We start from the raw sequence: 21,274 nt of genomic DNA, 5'->3' as shown, positions 1-21,274 counted from the left end.
ACAACTCAGAGAATTACATATTCTACAAGGAGTCTGTTATAGGAGGGGCTTCATGATATTATGAGATGTACCCTCAAAGAGCTCTAGGTTTCCACCAGAATTCAAAAAGACACATGTATGCCAATGTTCATCACAGCACTGTTTATAATAGCCAGGACATGGAAGCAACCTAGATGCCCATCGGCAGATTAATGGATAAGAAAGCTGTGGTACATATACACAATGGAATATTACTCAGCCATTAAAAATAATACATTTGAATCAGTTCTAATGAAGTGGATGAAACTGGAGCCTATTATACAGAGTGAAGTAAGCCAGAAAGAAAAATACCAATACAGTATACTAATGCATATATATGGAATTTAGAAAGATGGTAACGATAACCCTATATGCAAGATAGCAAAAGAGACACAGATGTATAGAACAGTCTTTTGGACTCTGTGGGAGAGGGGGAGGGTCGGATGATTTGGGAGAATGGCATTGAAACATGTATATTATCATACGTGAAATGAATCGCCAGTCCAGGTTCGATGCATGAGATCGGGTGCTCGGGGCTGGTGCACTGGGACGACCCAGAGGGATGGGATGGGAAGGGAGGTGGGAGGGGGGTTCACGATGGGGAACACATGTACACCCGTGGAGGATTCATGTCAAAGTATGGCAAAACCACTACAATATTATAAAGTAATTAGCCTCCAATTAAAATAAATAAATTTATATATTAAAAAAAAAAAAAAAAGACCTCTAGGTTTCCATAGTAAATGTGTGAGAAAACTTTCAGGTTTCCAACATGGGGACAGAAAAAGAAACCATCTTGAAATATTTCAGAGTATTATGTTCTTCTTAATAAGGTCTGCCCTCAGGGAAAACTATTTAATATGTAGCCAAAGCCTAACCTGCTGGGGTATTGCAAGGGACTAACTGACCTAGCGAAAGAAAATACCAACTCTTCAGACCACTCTAGCCATCCTGTCCCACCAAAGGAGGGAGAGAAAAACTGAGAAACACTTGCGAAGTAAACAGCTAAGAAGTATAAGCTCACTGAAAGGCTGAAACTTTGTCAGAGGACTATATGATACTTCTGCTCTCCTTACATCTCACTACTCAATTAGTAAAGTCCTATTTACACAATAAATCATGTCTGGGTCTCAACAAAAAATTACAAGGCATATCAAAAGAGAATCTGAAGAGACAGAGCAAACATCAGAACCAGACACGGCAGGGATGTTGGAATTATCAGACTGGACATTTAAATCAACTATCATTAATATAGGGATTCCCTGATAGCTCAGTTGGTAAAGAATCTGCCTGCAATGCAGGAGACCCTGGTTCAGTTCCTGAGTCAGAAAGATCCACTGGTGAAAGGATAGGTACCCATTCCAGTACTCTTGGGCTTCACTTGTGGCTCAGCTGGTAAAGAATCTGCTTGCAATGTAGGAGACCTAGGTTCAATCCCTGGGTTGGGAAGATCCCCTGGAGAAGGGAAAATCTACCCACTCCAGTATTCTGGCCTGGAGAATTCCAGGGACTGTACAGACCATGGGGTTGCAAAGGGTCAGACATGACTGAGCGACTTTCACTTTCTTTCATCATTAATATGTTAAAAGCTCTAAAAGATAAAGTAGACAACCTACACGAAAGAACAAATGGGCAATATAAGCAGAGGAGATGGAAATCCTAACAAAGAACTGAAATGAAATGATAGAGATTTTAAAAAAAAAAGGAAAGAAAACACTGTAACAGAAATAAAGAATGTCTTGAATGTCTTTGATGGACATATATGTGGAGTGTACATGGCTGAGGAAAGAATTGTTGACCTAGAGGATAAATCAAAAGAATTCTCAAAAACAGAAAAGCAAGGAGAACAAAGACTAAAAAAGCAGAAGAGAATACATGAAGACTGGAACAACTACAAGTGTTGTAATATGCATTCAATGGGAACACCAGAAAGAGAAGAAAGAGAAAGGAACAGAAATATTTGAAACAATAATGACTGAAATTTTCTGTAAATTAATGTCAGACACCAGGAAGCACAAGGAATACTAAGCAGGATAAATGTCAATGAACTGCACTTGTGGATATAATTTTCAAATTATAGAATATCAAATAAAAAGAAAAAAGATTCTGAAAGAGTCAGAGAGAAAGACACCTTACTTACAGAGGCACAAAGATGAAAATTACATTGAACTTTTCCTCAGAAACCATGTAAACAAGAAGCAAGTGGAATACAATATTTAAAGGGTCGAGGAAAAAGCAAAACAAAGGAAACATCAGCTTAGATCTCTTCACTCTTCAAGATTATCCTTCAAAAGTGAAAGAGAAATAAAGATTTTTTCAGACAAATGAAAATTGAGGGATATGTTGATCTGCCTTGCAAGAAGTATTAAAACAAATTTTTTATAGAGAAAAAAATATGTCAGAAACTCTGACATACCTAAAGAAAGAAAATACATGGAAGAAAATATGTTAAGGTAAAATTAAAAATATATTTTTTCTTATTCTTAATTGATCAAATAGGCAACAATTTGTTCAAATAATAATAGCAACCCTGCATTTGGTTATGTACGTTTATGTATATATCACATATGTATTTATACATGTATGCTGCTGCTGCTAAGTCGCTTCAGTCGTGTCCAACTCTGTGCGACCCCATAGACGGCAGCCCACCAGGCTCCTCTGTCCATCGGATTCTCCAGGCAAGAACACTGGAGTGGATTGCCATTTCCTCCTCCAATGCATGAAAGTGAAAAGTCAAAGTGAAGTCACTCAGTCGTGTCTGACTCCTAGAGACCCCATGGACTGCAGCCTACCAGGCTCCTCCGTCCATGGGATTTTCCAGGCAAGAGTACTGGAGTGGGGTGCCATTGCCTTCTCCATTATACATGTATAAATATGCTCATATATAATGAAATGAATAGCAGCAGTGTGACAAGGGACAGGAGAGAGGAATTAAGATATACTGCTTTTGTAAGTTACCTATACTACCTATCAAGTACTATGTTGTTATTTGAATGTAGGCTTAGATTAGCTGTAAATGTAAATTGAAAACTGTAAGCAACCACTAAAAAATAAGTGAAAAAAAAGTATAATTGATGTGTTGAGAAAGGAGAAATCATGGAATAATGTAAATTGCTTAATTAAAACCACAAAAGGGACAAAAACAGGAATAAAAGAACCAGAGCAATGAATATAAAACAATAATGAATATAAGACATGAATCCAAGTATATAAGTCATCACTTTGAATGTCAATGATCTAAATTCATCAGTTAAAATGCAATTGTCAGAGGTGACAGAATACAGGACACAACTATACATTTTCTACAGGAAAACCACTTTAAATATAAAGATGCATATAGATTAGAAATAAAGAGATGGCAAATATATGCTGTTGTTGTTCAGTCACTAAGCCATGTCTGGCTCTTTGTGACCCCGTGGATGGAAGCCAGCCAGGCTTCCCTGTCCTTCACTATCTCCCTGAGTCCCTGAGTTTCCTCAGATTCATGTGCATTGAGTCAATGATGCTATCTAACCATTTCACCCTCTACCGCCCTATTCTCCTTATGCCTTCACTCTTTCCCAGCATCACCATGTTAATATTAATCAAAATAAAGCAGAAGCAGCTATATCAATTTAAAGAAAAGCTATCAGGGATAAAGAAGGGCACTACATAATGATAAAGAGATCAATTCTTTAAGAAGACAAAACAATCCTTTTTGTGTGTACAGCTAACAATGGAGTATCAAACTACATGCGTCAAAACCTCATACAATTGCAAGGAGAAACAGATGAATCCATTATCATAGCTGGGCACCTCAATGCTTCTATCTCAGAAAAGGATAGATACAGCAGGCAGAAATAACAAACACCACCATATATTGCAACCAGTGTTATAATAGGATATGGAGGCAGTCAAAAATACAGCTATTCTGGGAGGTGGGATATATGCTCTCAGTGTCCCATTTCTTATTTTAAGGTAGCTTCATTTTATTACATAATGTTTCTAAAGTTTAACTGGAAATTATCCCTATGTAGGAAAAAGTGTTAGTCACTCAGTAATGTCTGACTCTTTTGTGATCCCACAGATGGTAGCCCACCAGACTCCTCTGTCTATGGGATTTTCCAGGAAAGAATATTGGAGTGGGTTGCCATTTGCTCCCCCAGGTGACCTTCCTGCCCAGGGATCTACCACAGGTCTCCTGCATTGGCAGGCAGGTTCTTTACAATTGAGCCCCTAGGAAAGCCTGCATTGCGCTTTCAGTTCACTTATATTAGAAACATGTAAAAATCACCTATTGGTAAAATTTTATATTTCTTCACATGTTCATAAGCAGTTTGTGATAGCATTAAGGGGTTGATTTAAGTAGAATTATTCAAAGTCCTGGCTTTCACTTTTAAACACTATTCTTCTTTGCCAATGATTAAGATCTTGAAGTTAAATATAAATCCACTATTAAATTTATTAACAACACATAAGACCATAAATACCAAAGTGACATTTTTAGTAATGAGCCAAGAGAATTAAGTTTATAAACATTCTTCATCTAAAAATTTCCTTAGAAATTATTAAAAGGTATTTTTCTGCTAAATTCTTATTTAAATGTGGTAAAACAGGTAGACACAGAAATTATCCTCTTACAGCTCAACCTAAGGTTTAAAAACCACTTTTGCTTTTCATTGCAAAATCTTAAAGAATACACACTTTAATTGACTGTAGACAATTTGAAGCAACTTGTTCCGTGTAGTTGAGGAACACTGAGTTGGGTAAATATGTAGATGAATTTTTACTCACTACTGAGGGACTAGACAGCAACAACAACAGAAGTGCAATGTATATTGAGATGCCGCCGCTGCTGCTGCTAAGTCCTTCAGTCGTGTCCGACTCTGTGCGACCCCGTAGAGGGCAGCCCACCAGGCTCCTCACGCCGGGAGTCTCCAGGCAAGAACACTGGAGTGGGTTGCCATTTCCTTCTCCAATGCATGAAAGTGAAAAGTGAAAGTGAAGTCGCTCAGTCGTGTCCGTAGCGACCCCATGGACTGCAGCCCACCAGGCTCCTCCGTCCATGGATTTTCCAGGCAAGAGTACTGGAGTGGGGTGCCATAGCCTTCTCCAGTATATAGAGATAAATGAAGCTAATTTATTCATTGAAAAATGTTAGAAGGTAATAGTGGCCTATATGCCAAATAGAATGAGGAAGTATAAAGTATTCTAAAATTCATAGATTTTGCAATCCAGAATGAAAGGTTATGAATTCTGAGTCACTTAATTACAGGTGTGCAACTGAGGAAGCTACTTAACCTTTAAATGCCTTAAATTTCTCATTTGTGTAATGTAAATAATTGTTCTTAATTTTTAAGATTATGTAAAAACTAAGAACTATGTAATATATACGGAACAAATAGCATAGTTTCTAGTATTAGATTTTATTTTTCCTAAAACATTAATTTATAAAATATTTAGTACCAATGAATGCAACTTAAAACACTGGAGGAAAAAGAATTATGAAATGAATTCATCATTTATGTGTGTTGTAAACTCATTATTCCCTCAACTTCTTATTCAAAGATGATTAATTTGTTCATGGTGAATATCACACATGTTCTTTCTTTCCTACTCTTCAATTTATTTGTTATCAGGTCAGTAAAGTTTTTAGAAAAGAGGAAAAAATCTGTTTTACCAAATGCAGCATACACATAAATAGGCACACAAGCATACACATTATTTGATGAAGTCAAACTGAAATTAAATATTTTTGCTTACCCTTGACAAAATACAGCTTCCTGTATTTAAGAAAATAATAATAAAATTTATGTTGAATAACAAAATCTCATGTAGAGCCACTTGATGAGTTAAGTGGAAAGCAATGAAGAGCATAAGGATTGAATTTCCATGAAAAAATGTCTGGGACTAAAAATTTAAGAAGGAAAGAACTTAGAGAACCAACATGTTATATCTGGCTAAACCTGAAAAGTCTTAAAAATAGCATGATAGAAACAAAGATGTAGTTTCATTTTTGTACTCTTAATGCATCAACAGTTTTATGAAACTGAAAGAATGGTGCTCTAGAGGAATTTTTCAATTTAACTTCCTTAAAATTGTAAATTTCACAATGGAAACTGGAAATGCCTTTTAAAGATAAAGATACAGCATCTCATTGCCTCCAGACCCTAAAGCACAGTCTTGTCCGCAGCTTAGAATGTCCCACACATGCCAGTTCACACATGAGTACAACTCCCAACAAATAGCTCAGAACAGACACGGAGCTGGTGATCAAGTAACATTTTTGTTAAGTAAATACTATGACATGTCTTACATGTTTTAACAAACAAAACAGCATGGCGTTGAGCAGGTATTCAGTTTTCTTAACCTTCTTACATATTTTCTATAACAAGTTAACAACAACAACAAAAAGATTTCCAATGATTGCATTTTTTAACTCACTTTTTATTTTATATTTTGAATCAAAACTTTAGCATTGTTTAATATGCAATGTAGTTAACAAAAATCACTTCCAAAGATCTATGGTCTAGCCTCTTAGCAATTTCAATAGAAAAGCTGAATTTCATTTACAACTGATAAAATATTAAAAGCATCGCAAAGTCCAAAAACAGTTTCTTTGAAGTTATAAACAGAAGAGAGTTATAAAAGTTGTATAAGAATCATCAAGATATTTACTATAGAGTTTTCCCAGCCTTCATTATTTTTATAGGCCAGAGGTAATACTGATAGTTTTAAGGTTCTTATAACAATAGTCACACTTGTGATTACTTTCTTGACCTGTTTTCAGGTGGTTGCCATATGTTTGGCTTCGATGCATAGACTATTTTTTGATTTACCTCTCTGGCATATCAATCATTTTTCAATGAAAAAAATTCTCTTAGAACATGCACTCAGTCAGTTCAGTCACTCAGTCGTGTCCAACTCCCCGTGACCCCATGAACTGCAGCACGCCAGGCTTCCCTGTCCATCACCAACTCCCAGAGTTCACCCAAACTCATGTCCATCAAGTCGGTGATGCCATCCAGCCATCTCATCCTCTGTCGTCCCCTTCTCCTCCTGCCCCCAATCCCTCCCAGCATCAGGGTCTTTTCCAATGAGTCAACTCTTCGCGTGAGGTGGCCAAAGTATTGGATTTTCAGCTTCAACATCAGTCCTTCCAATGAACACCCAGGACTGATTTGCTTTAGGATGGACTAATTGGATCTCCTAGCAGTCCAAGGGACTCTCAAGAGTCTTCTCCAACACCACAGTTTAAAAGCATCAGTTCTTCTGTGCTCAGCTTTCTTCACAGTCCAACTCTCACATCCATACATGACCACTGGAAAAACCATAGCCTTGACTAGACGGACCTTTGTTGGCAAAAGTAATGTCTCTGCTTTTGAATATGCTATCTAGGTTGGTCATAACTTTCCTTCAAGGAGTAAGCGTCTAATTTCACGGCTGCAATCACCATCTGTAGTGATTTTAACATGCACTAGGTTCACTGAATTTTTGCAAATCTATTCACAAAAGGTAAGATACAACTTGGAGGTGGGAAGTGTTTCAAACGAATCAAGGCAGAGCTGGAGGAGCTGAGTCCAAAGTAAACCTTTTTGAAATTCACAATTTGTCCAATATACATATATCTGGATTATTTCAGAGTAACTGTAGACATGATCCCACTTATTTGGCATATATATTTGATGTCCTTAATCTGGAACAGTTTCTCAGACATCTATGTACAACATGAAATTAACATTTTGAAGAGTACAGGCCTGTTTCACTTTGTTTTGTTTGCACAGAGTGGTTCTCCATTTGCATTTGTCTGATGTTTTCCCACGATGAGATTTAGATTGTGCATACTGACAGATTACATATATAATGAAAATATATTGTGTTCTATTTGAGTGCATGCTAAGTTGCTTCAGTCTTGTCTAACTGTTTACAACCCCTTCGACTGTAACCTGCCAGGGTCCTCTGTCCATGGACTCTTCCAGGCAAGAATACTGGAGTTTATCACCATGCCCTCTTCCAGGAGATCTTCCTGATTCAAGGACTCAAATCCACATCTCTTATGTCTCCTGCATTGGCAAGCAAGTTCTTTACCACTAACCCCATCTGGGAAGTGTTCTTAGAGTATCATGTAAAAAAGTACATAATACTGGTTTGGCCCATTATTAGTGCAGTTAACTTTGATAGCTTGATTAGAGTTATGTTTGATAGGTCTCTTTATTATAATCATTATTATTTTACCAATTATATTGACAAGTAATTTATGGAAACATACATTAAAATTATGCAAATATGCTGTTCCTTATTAAAATCTTACCAATAGCTTTAGCATCCATTTCTGATTCTTTATGCAGCTAATTATTCCTTTGATAGTTGAAAAATGATAAATGTTTTAACTCCATCATTTCTTTTGCATTTACTAGTTGACATTCCACTATAAACAAAAGCTTTGCCACTTTCTTTCTTTCTTTGTCTTATGGACACATACATTTTATAAACCATTATTTCCATTATTTTTAATCTCAAAACTACCCTAAACAAAGGTGATGAAAGTTCACTCAAGCTATCTCCTCTGTCCTCATGATACTGCTTTAAGCATTTCTTTAAAAAGTGATCATAAATAGGTAACAATTAAAGTACCCATGGCAAGAATAATATTGAGGAAAGGAAGTTAAAATTTTTAAAGTGCTTCAGCAGGAAAAACACTGGTATTTTCAAAGTTTAACAAGAACTCAGGGGCTTCTATGGTGGCTCAAATGGTAAAGAATCCACCTAGAGTGCAGGAGACCCAATTTCAAACCTTGGGTTGGGAAGATCCACTGGAGAAGCAAATGGCCACACATGGCCTTATTCTTGCCTGCAGAATTGCATGGACAGAGAAGCCTGGAGGGCTTCAGTCTATGGGGTCACAAAGAGTCAGACATGACTAACACTTTCACTTCACTGTTAATAAGAACCCAAGTGCTATTAAAAGATATCAATGAAGAAGAAGTGATATAAGTTGGGGCTGGAGTGGTGAGTAGACAATCAGGGCCTTGAAGACTCTGAAAAGCAGAGTGGACCATTTCAGAAAGTAGAAGCATAAAAAGTGGAAAAAACCAGTTTATCTTTTTTGGAGGGATTGTCCTGGCTGTTTCCTAGAAGAGCTCGTCAGTTTAGTTCAGTCACTCAGCCATGTCCACACTTTGAGACACCACGGACTGCAGGACGCCAGGCTTCCTTGTCTATCACCAACTCCCAGAGCTTGCTATGAAACTAAAATGAAAAAAAAAAAAAAAAAGAAGAATAAAGGGGCTATTGCAGAAGTTCAGAAATGTTCTTACAGTTTGGCTTAGAGGAGTAGCAGTGAACAGTGAAAAAATAAGTGAATTTCAGGAACAATTTATGAGTATAGCCAACATGGCTTTAGTGAACTTGATGATGTAAGGTGCAAAGGAAAAGAAAAAAAATAATATCTAAAGGTTTGACACGAGTTACCAGATAGGTGATTTTTGTCAAAAATAAAGTGAAGATTAATTCTGAAGGAATAGAGGTGTTTTTTTTTTTTTTTTTTGGGGGGGAGTGGGCGTTGGGGTTAGAAATTATATTTTGGGAAAGTTTAACCTTTGAAGTATTTAAGTATAAATGTCAGGACTCTGATGTAAGTTTGAAGCTCATAAAAGTGTTTAGTAGCAAAATTATAAACTTGGGAAACATAAAACCATATATATTTATTTAAACTGAGGAATTAGATTAAGTATGATAAAGTTATACTATTTCTGAAAACATTAGCAAATATTTGCTTTATTCATTGTACTATATCAATTTGATTGCCACAAATGGGTCTCATTGTTATTTCTTACTTGATAAGTTAATGCTTAACTGAATCAATAGTAAATAATTTTGACTTCTACCCAGTTCAAATATGAAATGACTATGTGAAAATAGAATTCTCCATAAAAACTCTTACTTAATGAAAAAAGTAATGTCTGCAATGATCCAGTCTGAATAGATTAACTTCGAGGTATATTTTTATCAAATGAGAAAATAGACAAAATTTAAAAAATGGAAAATAGAATGAAAAAATGTTTATATATTTGAGTTAAGAAAGAAGATAATAAATGGAATTTGAGTAAGAACACTTGAAGAATATACTGCTGAGAATTTTCCAGAAATGGCATTTTTGTTTGTTTTTTATAAAAACCAAGAATCTGAAAGGTTGGTTAGCATAATCAATTCAAAACTCATACACTTAAAAAATTCACACCTTGATATATCTTCTTGTTGTTCAGTCATTAAGTTGTGTCTGACTCTTTGAGACCTCATGGACTACAGCACGACAGGCTTCCTTGTCCTCTATCTCCAGGAGTTTGCTCAAATTCATGTCCATTAGGTCACTGACTCCATCCAACCATCTCATCCTTTGTTGCCCCCTTCTCCTCCTGCCCTCGATCTTTTCCAGCATCAGGGTCTTTTCCAATGAGTCAGCTCTTTATATCATGTGGCCAAAGTATTGGAACTTCAGCTTCAGCATCAGTCCTTCCAGTGAATATTCAGGGTTGATTTCCTTTAGCATTAACTGGTTTGATCTCCTTGCTGTCCGAGTGACTCTCAAGAGTCTTCTCCAGCACCACAATTCAAAAGCATCAATTCTTTGGTGCCCAGCCTTCTTTATGGTCCAACTCTCACATCCATACATGCCTACTGGAAAAACTACAGCTTTGACTAAAGTGGTGTCTCTTCTTTTTAATATGTTGTCTAGGTTTGTCATAGCTTTTCTGCCAAGAAGCAAGCATGTTTTAATTTCATGGCTGCAGTCACTGTCTGCAGTGATTTTGGAGCCCAAGGAAATAAAATCTACCACTGTTTTCTCATCTATTTGCTATGAAGTGATGGTACAGGATGTCATGATCTTAGATTTGAATATTGAGTTTTAAGCTAGCTTTTTCACTATCCTTATATGTTATATCTTAGTGAAAATACAAACCATAAAAGAAAAGACAATTTTTTAAAGGTCTAATACTTACAGAGTAGTGACAAGTGGACTGACAGCAAACTTTTCACAGCAATAAAGAAGGCAAAAGGTACTGGAATATTATATTTGATCTACTAGCAAAATACACTTATTGGTGAAATAATAAGTGTTTTCTTCTTTGCAGTAGGAAGTAGCCAAATAATTCCACTATTACAGCTTCTCAAATTCTGTATAAAGGTGCTAGGCAATGCAACAAGAAAAATAAATAATCAAAAGGAAGAAAGAAATTTGTACTTATTCATAAATGAACAGAAAAGAATCTACAAAAAAATCTAATAGCAACAATTGCATTATATTACTATATACTAGCAAATGCAAAATTGAAATTAAAATACAATATCAAATACATAGGAAGAAATCTAATATGCACAAGATACCTACTCTGAAAACTCCAAAATTTTTGAAAGAATTTAAATCATCTGAATAAATGAAGGATATACAAGTTAATGTATTAGAAAACAATATTTTTACAATATAAAGTATAAACTGATCCATAGATTCAATACAATACAAATCATAATCCTAGCAGGTGTGTGTATGTATGTGTGTGAATGTTTGTAAGCCTATACTAAGGTTTATATGGAAATGAAAAGGACCAAGAAGACAATTTAAGATATTATATGTTGCAATAATTAATCTAGTGTGGTAATAGCCCAATTTTAGACAAAACACTCATGAAGCATGATAGTAAGAAACAGAACCAAAAAATAAAGTCACCTGATTTATGACAGAGTTAATACAGTTCAGTTTTTTTTTTTTTTTTTACAAAAATAAACCATTAGGTAAGGGAATAGGCAAGACACAGATTATGAGAAGATTATACAAAATATATCTTAGACAAATGACATAGGTCTGTAACATGTAAAAAAACAGAACAGATACATCAATTAGCAAAAAAAAAAAAAAAAAGCTAGTATAGAAGCAGGTGACATAGTTTCACAGGCACTTCACAAAGACAGACAAATAGCCAATTAAAAAAAAAAACAAAAAACAGAAAATTTGCTCAATACCACTAGTTTTCACAGAAATGATAATTTAAGCATAATGAGTAAATTTTAGAAGACTGACAATACCAACTGTTTTCAAAGATGTAGAAAACTTGGGACTGTCATACATTGTTGATTGAAGTACAAAATTATTCAAACAAGGTTAGGTATTGTGCAAAAATAAGAAGAAAATAAAAACCCTGAATTCTTAAAATATATATTGCTTGTGTGCTGTCACTCCAGTGGTGTCCAACTCTTTGCAACCCCAGGGACTATAGCCCGCCAGGCTCCTCTGTCCATGGGATTCTCCAGGCAAGAAGCTGGAGTGGGTTGCCATGCCCTCCTCCATGGTATCGTCACACCCAAGGATCAAATCAGAATCTCCCTTATTGCAAGCAGATTCTTTACTGCCGAGCTACCAGGGAAGCCCTAAAGTATATATTAAAACATGCCAAAATTTGACAGAAATTCTAAAAATGGACATAATATTAGCTATAATATGTTCTGAATCACAAAGAAATTCCTAAATAAATCTTTTAATGACTGTTGTGGAGAAATATGTAAAATGAGAGATTCTTGAGAAAGTTCAATAAAAATTGCAAATCTTAATATACTTGGTGGGGCTAAAGATCATTATTTTGTAATGATTTCTATTGGTTCATAATTACATGTTAAATAAGTGTGTCAAAAATGAATAAACCTTTCTTTAAAGAAGATATATAAAAGTGCAACAAGCAAATGAAAAGATACTCAACATTATTTTTGGTTAGGGAAATACATAAACCATTTCATATCCATTAACATAGTGTGTATTAAAAGCAAACAAGCAAAAAACAAACAAAAAATGGAAAACAAGTTGTTGATGAGGATGTGGAAAAAAGTGAAACCCTCATACATTGGTGGCGGGAATATAAAATACTACAAAAGCTGTAGAAAACTATGGGATGGTTCCTCCAAATATAAAACATAGAAGTCTTATGTGAACCAGCAATCATAGGATATACATCATAGGATTTACATAAGATAAACACTTCTATGGATATTCTATGTATTTCCATAGGATATACACTTCTATGGTGTATATCCCCCAAATTAAAAACTAATATTTAAACAAGTACCTTGATAACAAAATATATTTGTAATATTAACCACAGTTAGCAAATGGAGAAAGAGCCAAAATATCCATCAACAAATGAATGGATCAGCAAAATGTAAATGTCCATACAATAGAATATTATTAGTCATAAAACGAAATGAAGCACTGATGCCTGCTACAAAGTAGAAGAACCTCAAAAGTATGCTGATGCAGAACCTTGAAAGAAGACTGATACAAAGTCTTTGGAGAGAAACTTAGTTGTTTGTATATTGCTTTGAGTATTGTAGAAACGATGGATAATACTTAATGATCATTTATTCTGTAAGGAAGGGCTTTGTGGAGATACTGACTTATTAAAAGATTTTTTAGATATGTGATATTTGGAACAGAATGCAAATTGATAAAAACATAAGAGTTACAGTAAGTATGATGCTTTCATGGAGAGTGACAAAATTGACCTTACTGCAATCTATTTTTTAAAAAACAATTTTTTTTGGTCATCCTAGCTCTAATCAGGATTGAAAAATTGTTTCTTCACTGGGCATGATCAAAAGATACATTAAGATTAAAAATTCAAAAAATATATTTTTGAAATAGTCTCACATTTCTCTCATGCAGCCCTGCCCAATAGAATATTCTGTGATAAAGTTCTGTATATAACTTGTCTAATATGGTAGCCACTAGCCTTTGTCACTTTTGAGCTCCCGAAATGTAATGAGAAAACAAATGAACTGGTTAAATAATTCATTAAATAATCAGTTATTCATTTACTTCAACTTTAATTTCATTCATTTTATCTTTATTTAATTTCAATTAATTCATTAAACTGGTCACGTGTGTTTAGCGGCTACCATTTTGCTTAGTGAACCTCTACTCTCCACTCTACTGAAAATACTTGGATAATATCATTTTGGCTCAATTTTAGCTCTTCCAGTTTAAATCTATTAACTTTAATCCATCTCTTCTACTTAAACCCATTTTAAGTCTTTCTGAATTTGTCCTCAAGAATGCTCTGTCCTATCCCATCTACTTCTATCCTAACTTCAGGATGGCATCTAAGAGTAGGAATGCGGTGAGAATGAAGGGATTCTCACAGTACTGTGGGAATGACATCTGATTCTTGTTTGGAGTGTGTCATTATCCTTTGACTCTGGATCTCAGCCTCTGTTCTCCAGAGCCCTTTCTTTTATAAATAGGTCCAGTCATATTTTGTAACTAGTCTTTCTTGTCATCTAGAGGCTTAGTGCTGATATTTGCTGGGGAATAAAGTTCCCTTCATCATTTAGAGGTTGTTAAGATCTAAACTTAATGACTGTGGTGTTGCTTATACTTGTGTGAGTGACCTTCTTTTGACCCCCAGATCTATTTATATCTACTGTTTCTCACAGAATATCTGACTCCTAACTCTTGAGAATAGGGTCTCTCCTTTCCTTACAGAAGCTGGTGTGGACAGTTCCCAATAAAGAAGCCCTATACTCCAACTCAAACTACCGCACAATTGCACTCATCTCACATGCTAGTAAAGTAATGCTCAAAATTCTCCAAGCCAGGCTTCAGCAATACGTGAACCATGAACTTCCAGATGTTCAAGCTGGTTTGAGAAAAGGCAGAGGAACCAGAGATCAAATTGCCAACATCTGCTGGATTATGGAAAAAACAAGAGAGTTCCAGAAAAACATCTATTTCTGCTTTATTGACTATGCCAAAGCCTTTGACTGTGTGGATCATAATAAACTGTGGAAAATTCTGAAAGAGATGGCAATACCAGACCACCTGACCTGCCTCTTGAGAAACCTATATGAAGGTCAGGAAGTAACAGTTAGAACTGGACATGGAACAACAGACTGGTTCCAAATAGGAAAAGGAGTACATCAAGGCTGTATATTGTCACCTTGCTTATTTAACTTATATGCAGAGCACATCATGAGAAACGCTGGGCTAGAAGAAGCACAAGCTGGAATCAGGATTGCTGGGAGAAATATCAATAACCTCAGATGTGCAGATGACACCACCCTTATGGCAGAAAGTGAAGAGGAACTTAAAAGCCTCTTGATGAAAGTGAAAGAGGAGAGTGAAAAAGTTGGCTTAAAGCTCAACATTCAGAAAACGAAGATCATGGCATCTGGTCCCATCACTTCATGGGAAATAGATGGGGAAACAGTGTCAGACTTTATTTTTGGGGGCCCCGAAATCACTGCAGATGGTGACTGCAGCCATGAAATTAAAAGACGCTTACTCCTTGGAAGGAAAGTTATGACCAACCTAGATAGCATATTGAAAAGCAGAGACATTACTTTGCCAACAAAGGTCTGTCTAGTCAAGGCTATGGTTTTTCCAGTGGTCATGTATGGATGTGAGAGGTGGACTGTGAAGAAGGCTGAGCACCGAAGAATTGATGCTTTTGAACTGTGGTGCTGGAGAAGACTCTTGAGAGTCCCTGGACTGCAAGGAGATCCAACCAGTCCATTCTCAGCCCTGGGATTTCTTTTGAAGGAATGATGCTAAAGCTGAAACTCCAGTACTTTGGCCACCTCATGCGAAGAGTTGACTCATTGGAAAAGAATCTGATGCTGGGAGGGATTGGGGCAGGAGGAGAAGGGGATGACAGAGGATGAGATGGCTGGATGGCATCACTGACTCGATGGACGTGAGTCTGAGTGAACTCCAGGAGTTGGTAATGGACAGGGAGGCCTGGTGTGCTGTGACTCATGGGGTCGCAAAGAGTCAGACATGACTAAGTGACTGAACTGAACTGAACTGAACGGATACTCCAACTCCAACTGATACTCCAAGAGTACCTTCCCTGGTGGCTCAGACAGTAAAGTGTCTGCCTACAATGAGGGAGACATGAGTTTGATCCCTGGGTTGGGAAGATCCTTTGAAGAAGGAAATGGCAACCCACTCCAGTACTCTTGCCTGGGAAATCCCATGGATGGAGGAGTGTAGTAGGCTATAGTCCTTGGGGTCACAAAGAGACACAACTGAGAGACTTCACTTTTGCTTTTCACTTATCCTCCAACTATTGGATTTTCTTCACCATTGCAACTCAACCACTCGCAGGCCATCTCAGTGTGATTCGCCCAGGGGCAGCCAAAATCTATAGGCTAGGTCAGGATGTAGAGAACTAGCACTGAGGTTTTGAGAGAGTCTCCTAAAGTCTCTGAGTGTTACGGCAAGAGATCATAACAAAATCCTCTCTCTCCTTTCTCTCTACCCTCACTGTTCTTGGAAAGAGTTTTGTCAGTGGTGTGGTAAATTCCTTCACTTTAAAGATCCCATTCTCTCTAGTTCTTGGTTTACTCTGAGATTAATCCTCTAATTCAAGGTTGTGAAATGTAAAAACCCAGTTTTAGGATGCTCAAGAAATCTCCTTTATATGATTTGAAACATGGCTGAAACTTTGCAGTTGGGTTTTTATTAAAAGCCTGTGGGGGCTTTCCCTGGTGGCTCAGTGGTAAATAATCTGCCTGCTGGTGAAGGGGACATGGGTTCAATTCCTGGTTTGGGAAGATCCCATAAGCCATGGAACAACAAAGTCAATTCACCACAACTACTGAGCCTGTGCTCTAGAGTCCAGGAAGTGCAACTGAGCCCAAGCACTGCAACTACTGAAGCCTGCATGCCCTAAGAGCCCATGCTCTGCAACAAGAAAAGCCACTGCAATGTGAAGCCTGCACACTACAAGGAAGAGGAGCCTCCCTTGTTCCAACTAGAGAAAGGCCTACACAGCAAAGAAGACCCAGTGCAGCCAAAAATAAATAAGTAAATAGAATTATTATTTTTTTAAAGCTAGTGTCTAACTCAGAGGTGCACTGCCAGATTCTAGTTCTAGAAAAGATTAGTAACCTCAGCTACCAGTTACCACCTGGGCTTCCTTGGTGGCTCAGATGGTAAAGGAACCCATCGCAATGTTCGATCCCTGGGTTGGGAAGATCCCCTGGAAAAGGAAATGGTAATCCACTCTAGTATTCTTGCCTGGAAAATCCCATGGACAGAGGAACCTGGTAGGTTACAGTCCATGGGGTCACAAAGAGTCGGACATGACTGAGCAACTTCACTTTCTTTCTTAAACTGTCTCAGCATCTGCTTCCAAAGAACCCAACCTGAGGCATTTAGTTTGAAGTTCAAAGCTAAACACTGAGTTGTTTTTTTTTTTTTTTTCCCTAGACAATGTCTGTCTGCCTCTTATCTATGGCAATAGACCTAATCCCCTTGGTCTAGTCTTAATTGCAAAATGATTCTAGGGAGGGAATTTTTTTTAAAAGAAAAATACTTTTGGTGATACCCTGCCCTCCTCCTTTATTTGGGTACATTGACCTCAGGGAAATAGAGGTCAGAAATCTGACTATTCTTTATGAAACCTCTGTGATAATTAGTGACTTTCAGCAGAAAATTAGTGTTCAGCCATGCTTCTCATAGCTTTAGCACACTAAAATTCATATTTAAGACAAGTGTTGATCATTTCACTTAAAACTTTCCCTAATGTATTAATATTAATAATTTAACCTTAACACAAAAGCAAAATTTTAACAATTGCTGTATTTCCTGTCTCTAGGCAAAGGTTTGTTTCCCAGGAGAAATATGGGTATGTTTTACGATTCCCTCTCATTTACACCTTGTACGTGTCAGGACCTTTGGCTGATTTCTGTTTCTCAGCATGTAAATTCTTCAGTGTTTGGGTAGTGCTGCGTTCGAGGTAATCTACCTTAAGCAGCTCATAAAGAGTGACACCTCATGTTTCCAAGCCTGCAAGGGAATGAGGTTTTTATGTTATGGATTATCTAAATTGTCAGAAGAACGTTATCAAGTGTTAGAAATTTATAAAACCATCTTAGGTGAAAGAATTTATAAAAATCATTCAGTTCAGTTCAATTGCTCAGTTGTGTCCGACTCTTTGCAACCCCATGAACTGCAGCACGCCAGGCCTCCCTGTCCATCACCAACTCCCGGAGTTTACCTAAACTCATTGAGTCCGTGATACCATCCAACCATCTCATCCTCTGTCGTCCCCTTCTCCTCCTGCCTTTAATCTTTGTAAACATCAGGGTCTTTTCAAATGAGTCAGCTCTTTGCATCAGGTGGCCAAAATATTGGAGTTTCAGCTTCAACATCAGTCCTTCCAATGAACATCCAGGACTGAACTCCTTTAGGACGGACTGGTTGGATCTCCTTGCAGTCCAAGGGACTCTCAAGAGTTTTCTCCAACACCACAGTTCAAAAGCACAGTTCAAAAGCACAGTTCAAAAGCAAAGAGCTGGACATGACTGAGCGCTTGAGCACACACACTGTAACTGATCCATACATTGCTGTCATGGATTCTCCAGGACCTTCAACCATTCCTTGTCACCCCCTCCGTGCCCTTATTTTAGGAACTTCCTTCCCTACCTGCCCCAAAACCAGAGGAAGGGGATACTACCAATTATCACTCAACCATAAATCACTTAGCATACATTCACATGCTTTCCAATTTCTAAGCTAATGTTATCTTGTCTACTCTCCCATGTTCCTTTTTTTTTTTAAATCTCTTTTCTAAAGATAAAGTTTCAGGGAAGTAAATTAGATGACCCATCCCTCATACTGTATTTTCTCTCACACAACTCTTTTTTGACATTCTGCAGTTCATTACTCCCTGAATCAATGTGTTCTGGAATCAGATTTTTCCACACTCTATTCACCATAGGAAATCCTTCTAGCACCACAGGGTTGGGACCAAAAGCAACAGAGCAAAACCAAAATAGTAACAAAAGCACATTTCTGGGCAAAAATCACCTCTCCAGAATAATTCACCTGAACACTATGGGGGTCACATACAATTGCATGCCTACATCTGCCACTCCTGTGTATGAAACTTGATTACGTGAGCTCATGGTCACCTTTTGTTTCCAGGTGTCAAGATTCCTGCCTCACCCTGGTACTATCTTGATGAACTCAGTTTTCAACATGACTGGTTTCTAGATATTTTGACTCTGCACTTTTTATTTGGAGTCACTCTATTGGTATTTTTCAAATCTTTTAATACCCATTTCTAATTCTAGGCAAAAATATATGCCTATTTTTATATAAGTCTTGCTTGTGGACATTCACACTTTACAAACTATATATTTTAGAATTTCTACTATATAAACTAGAGTGTGATATCCTCTGCTATCTATTTACAAGTATCCTATAGTATTACTTCTTAAGACTCAATTTCCTTTTCTGTGCATGGCCAAAAAACAAGACTTAGGGCTTTAGTTCTTCAAATTAGTCTCAGTATTTGTTACCTGATTACCTTTCATTTCTTTTTTGATCACCTTGACAACACTGGGAAAGTATCATGCTGAGTATTCTGGCGAACTCCAGTATTGGTCTCAATCTGATCATTTTACTCTTCTACTTAAAAAAAAAAAAAAAAAAAGTTTTTATCACTCATTTCACCCTCAAGTTCTATTTCCTGACTACAGAGTTTTTGGTAGAACATGATGCTTTTGAGTAGAACTCTAGTAGAAAAATGTCCTTGATAAAAGCATCAGTTCAGTTCAGTCGCTCAGCCATGTCTGACTCTTTGCGACCCCATAAATTGCAGCACGCCAGGCCTCCCTGTCCATCACCAACTCCTGGAGTTCACACAAATTCATGTCCATTGAGTTGGTGATGCCATCCAGCCATCTCATCCTCTGTCGTCCCCTTCTCCTCCTGCCCCCAATCCAACCCAGCATCAGAGTCTTTTCCAATGAGTCAACTCTTCGAATGAGGTGGCCAAAGTACTGGAGTTTCAGCTTTAGCATCAGTCCTTCCAAAGAAATCCCAGGGCTGATCTCCTTTAGAATGGACTGGTTGGATCTCCTTGCAGTCCAAGGGACTCTCAAGAGTCTTCAATACCACAGTTCAAAAGCTCAATTCTTCGGCGCTCAGCCTTCTTCACAGTCCAACTCTCACATCCATACATGACCATAAGAAAAACCATAGCCTTGACTAGATGGACCTTTGATGGCAAAGTAATGTATCTGCTTCTGAATATGCTGTCTAGGTTGGTCATAACTTTCCTTCCAAGGAGTAAGCATCTTTTAATTTCATGGCTGCAGTCACCATCTGCAAAGATTTTGGAGCAGAAAAAAATAAAGTCTGACACTGTTTCCACTGTTTCCCCATCTATTTCCCATGAAGTGGTGGGACCGGATGCCATGATCTTCGTTTTCTGAATGTTGAGCTTTAAGCCAACTTTTTCACTCTCCTCTTTCACTTTCATCAAGAGGCTTTTTAGTTTCTCTTCACTTTCTGCCATAAGGGTGGTGTCATCTGCATATCTGAGGTTATTGATATTTCTCCCGGCAATCTTGATTCCAGCTTGTGCTTCTTCCAGTCCAGCGTTTCTCATGATGTACTCTGCATGTAAGTTAAATAAGCAGGGTGACAATATACAGCCTTGATGTACTCCTTTTCCTATTTGGAACCAGTCTGTTGTTCCATGTCCAGTTCTAACTGTTGCTTCCTGACCTGCATACAGGTTTCTCAAGAGGCAGGTCAGGTGGTTGGTGCTCCTATCTCTTTCAGAATTTTCCACAGTTTATTATGATCCACACAGTCAAAGGCTTTGGCATAGTCAATAAAGCAGAAATAGATGTTTTACTGGAACTCTCTTGCTTTTTCCATGATCCAGCCGATATTGGCAATTTGATCTCTGGTTCCTCTGCCTTTTCTCAAACCAGCTTGGAAGTTCACGGTTCACGTATTGCTGAAGCCTGGCTTGGAGAATTTTGATCATTACTTTACTAGCGTGTGAGATAGTGTCCTGCATTTTTAACATCTTGTTCAGATTTGTTTTCTTTTTTTAAAGTCTCCTTTGTTTAAACTCATTCCTCATTTAATTAAACTTTGTTTCTTGTCTAGGAAATGGTACATGGTATAAAATCATGCGGGATGAAAGGCATTAACATTTCCTTTATTTTCATTGTTGTCTATCAAGATCTTCAAATCAAAAGATTAAATACATTTAACTCATTTTTATTAACAAGCCTAAATTGAAAGTCTACTGTGTTTCAGTTATAGCACCAGATGCCTCTGAGGAAGATCACTGTGTAGAGAGAAGTTATGTGAAACAATTGCTATAGAGCATCAAAACAGTTATTATAGAGATAAGGACAATTAATAGGCAAGTCTGGTATTTTTGGGTCATATAAATTAGAAGAGTGAACATTTCCTTTCTCC

This window comes from Bos mutus, chromosome 6, assembly GCF_027580195.1.
Source record: "Bos mutus isolate GX-2022 chromosome 6, NWIPB_WYAK_1.1, whole genome shotgun sequence".
Classification (NCBI taxonomy): domain Eukaryota; kingdom Metazoa; phylum Chordata; class Mammalia; order Artiodactyla; family Bovidae; genus Bos; species Bos mutus.
Note: the sequence above shows the minus strand (reverse complement) of the source record.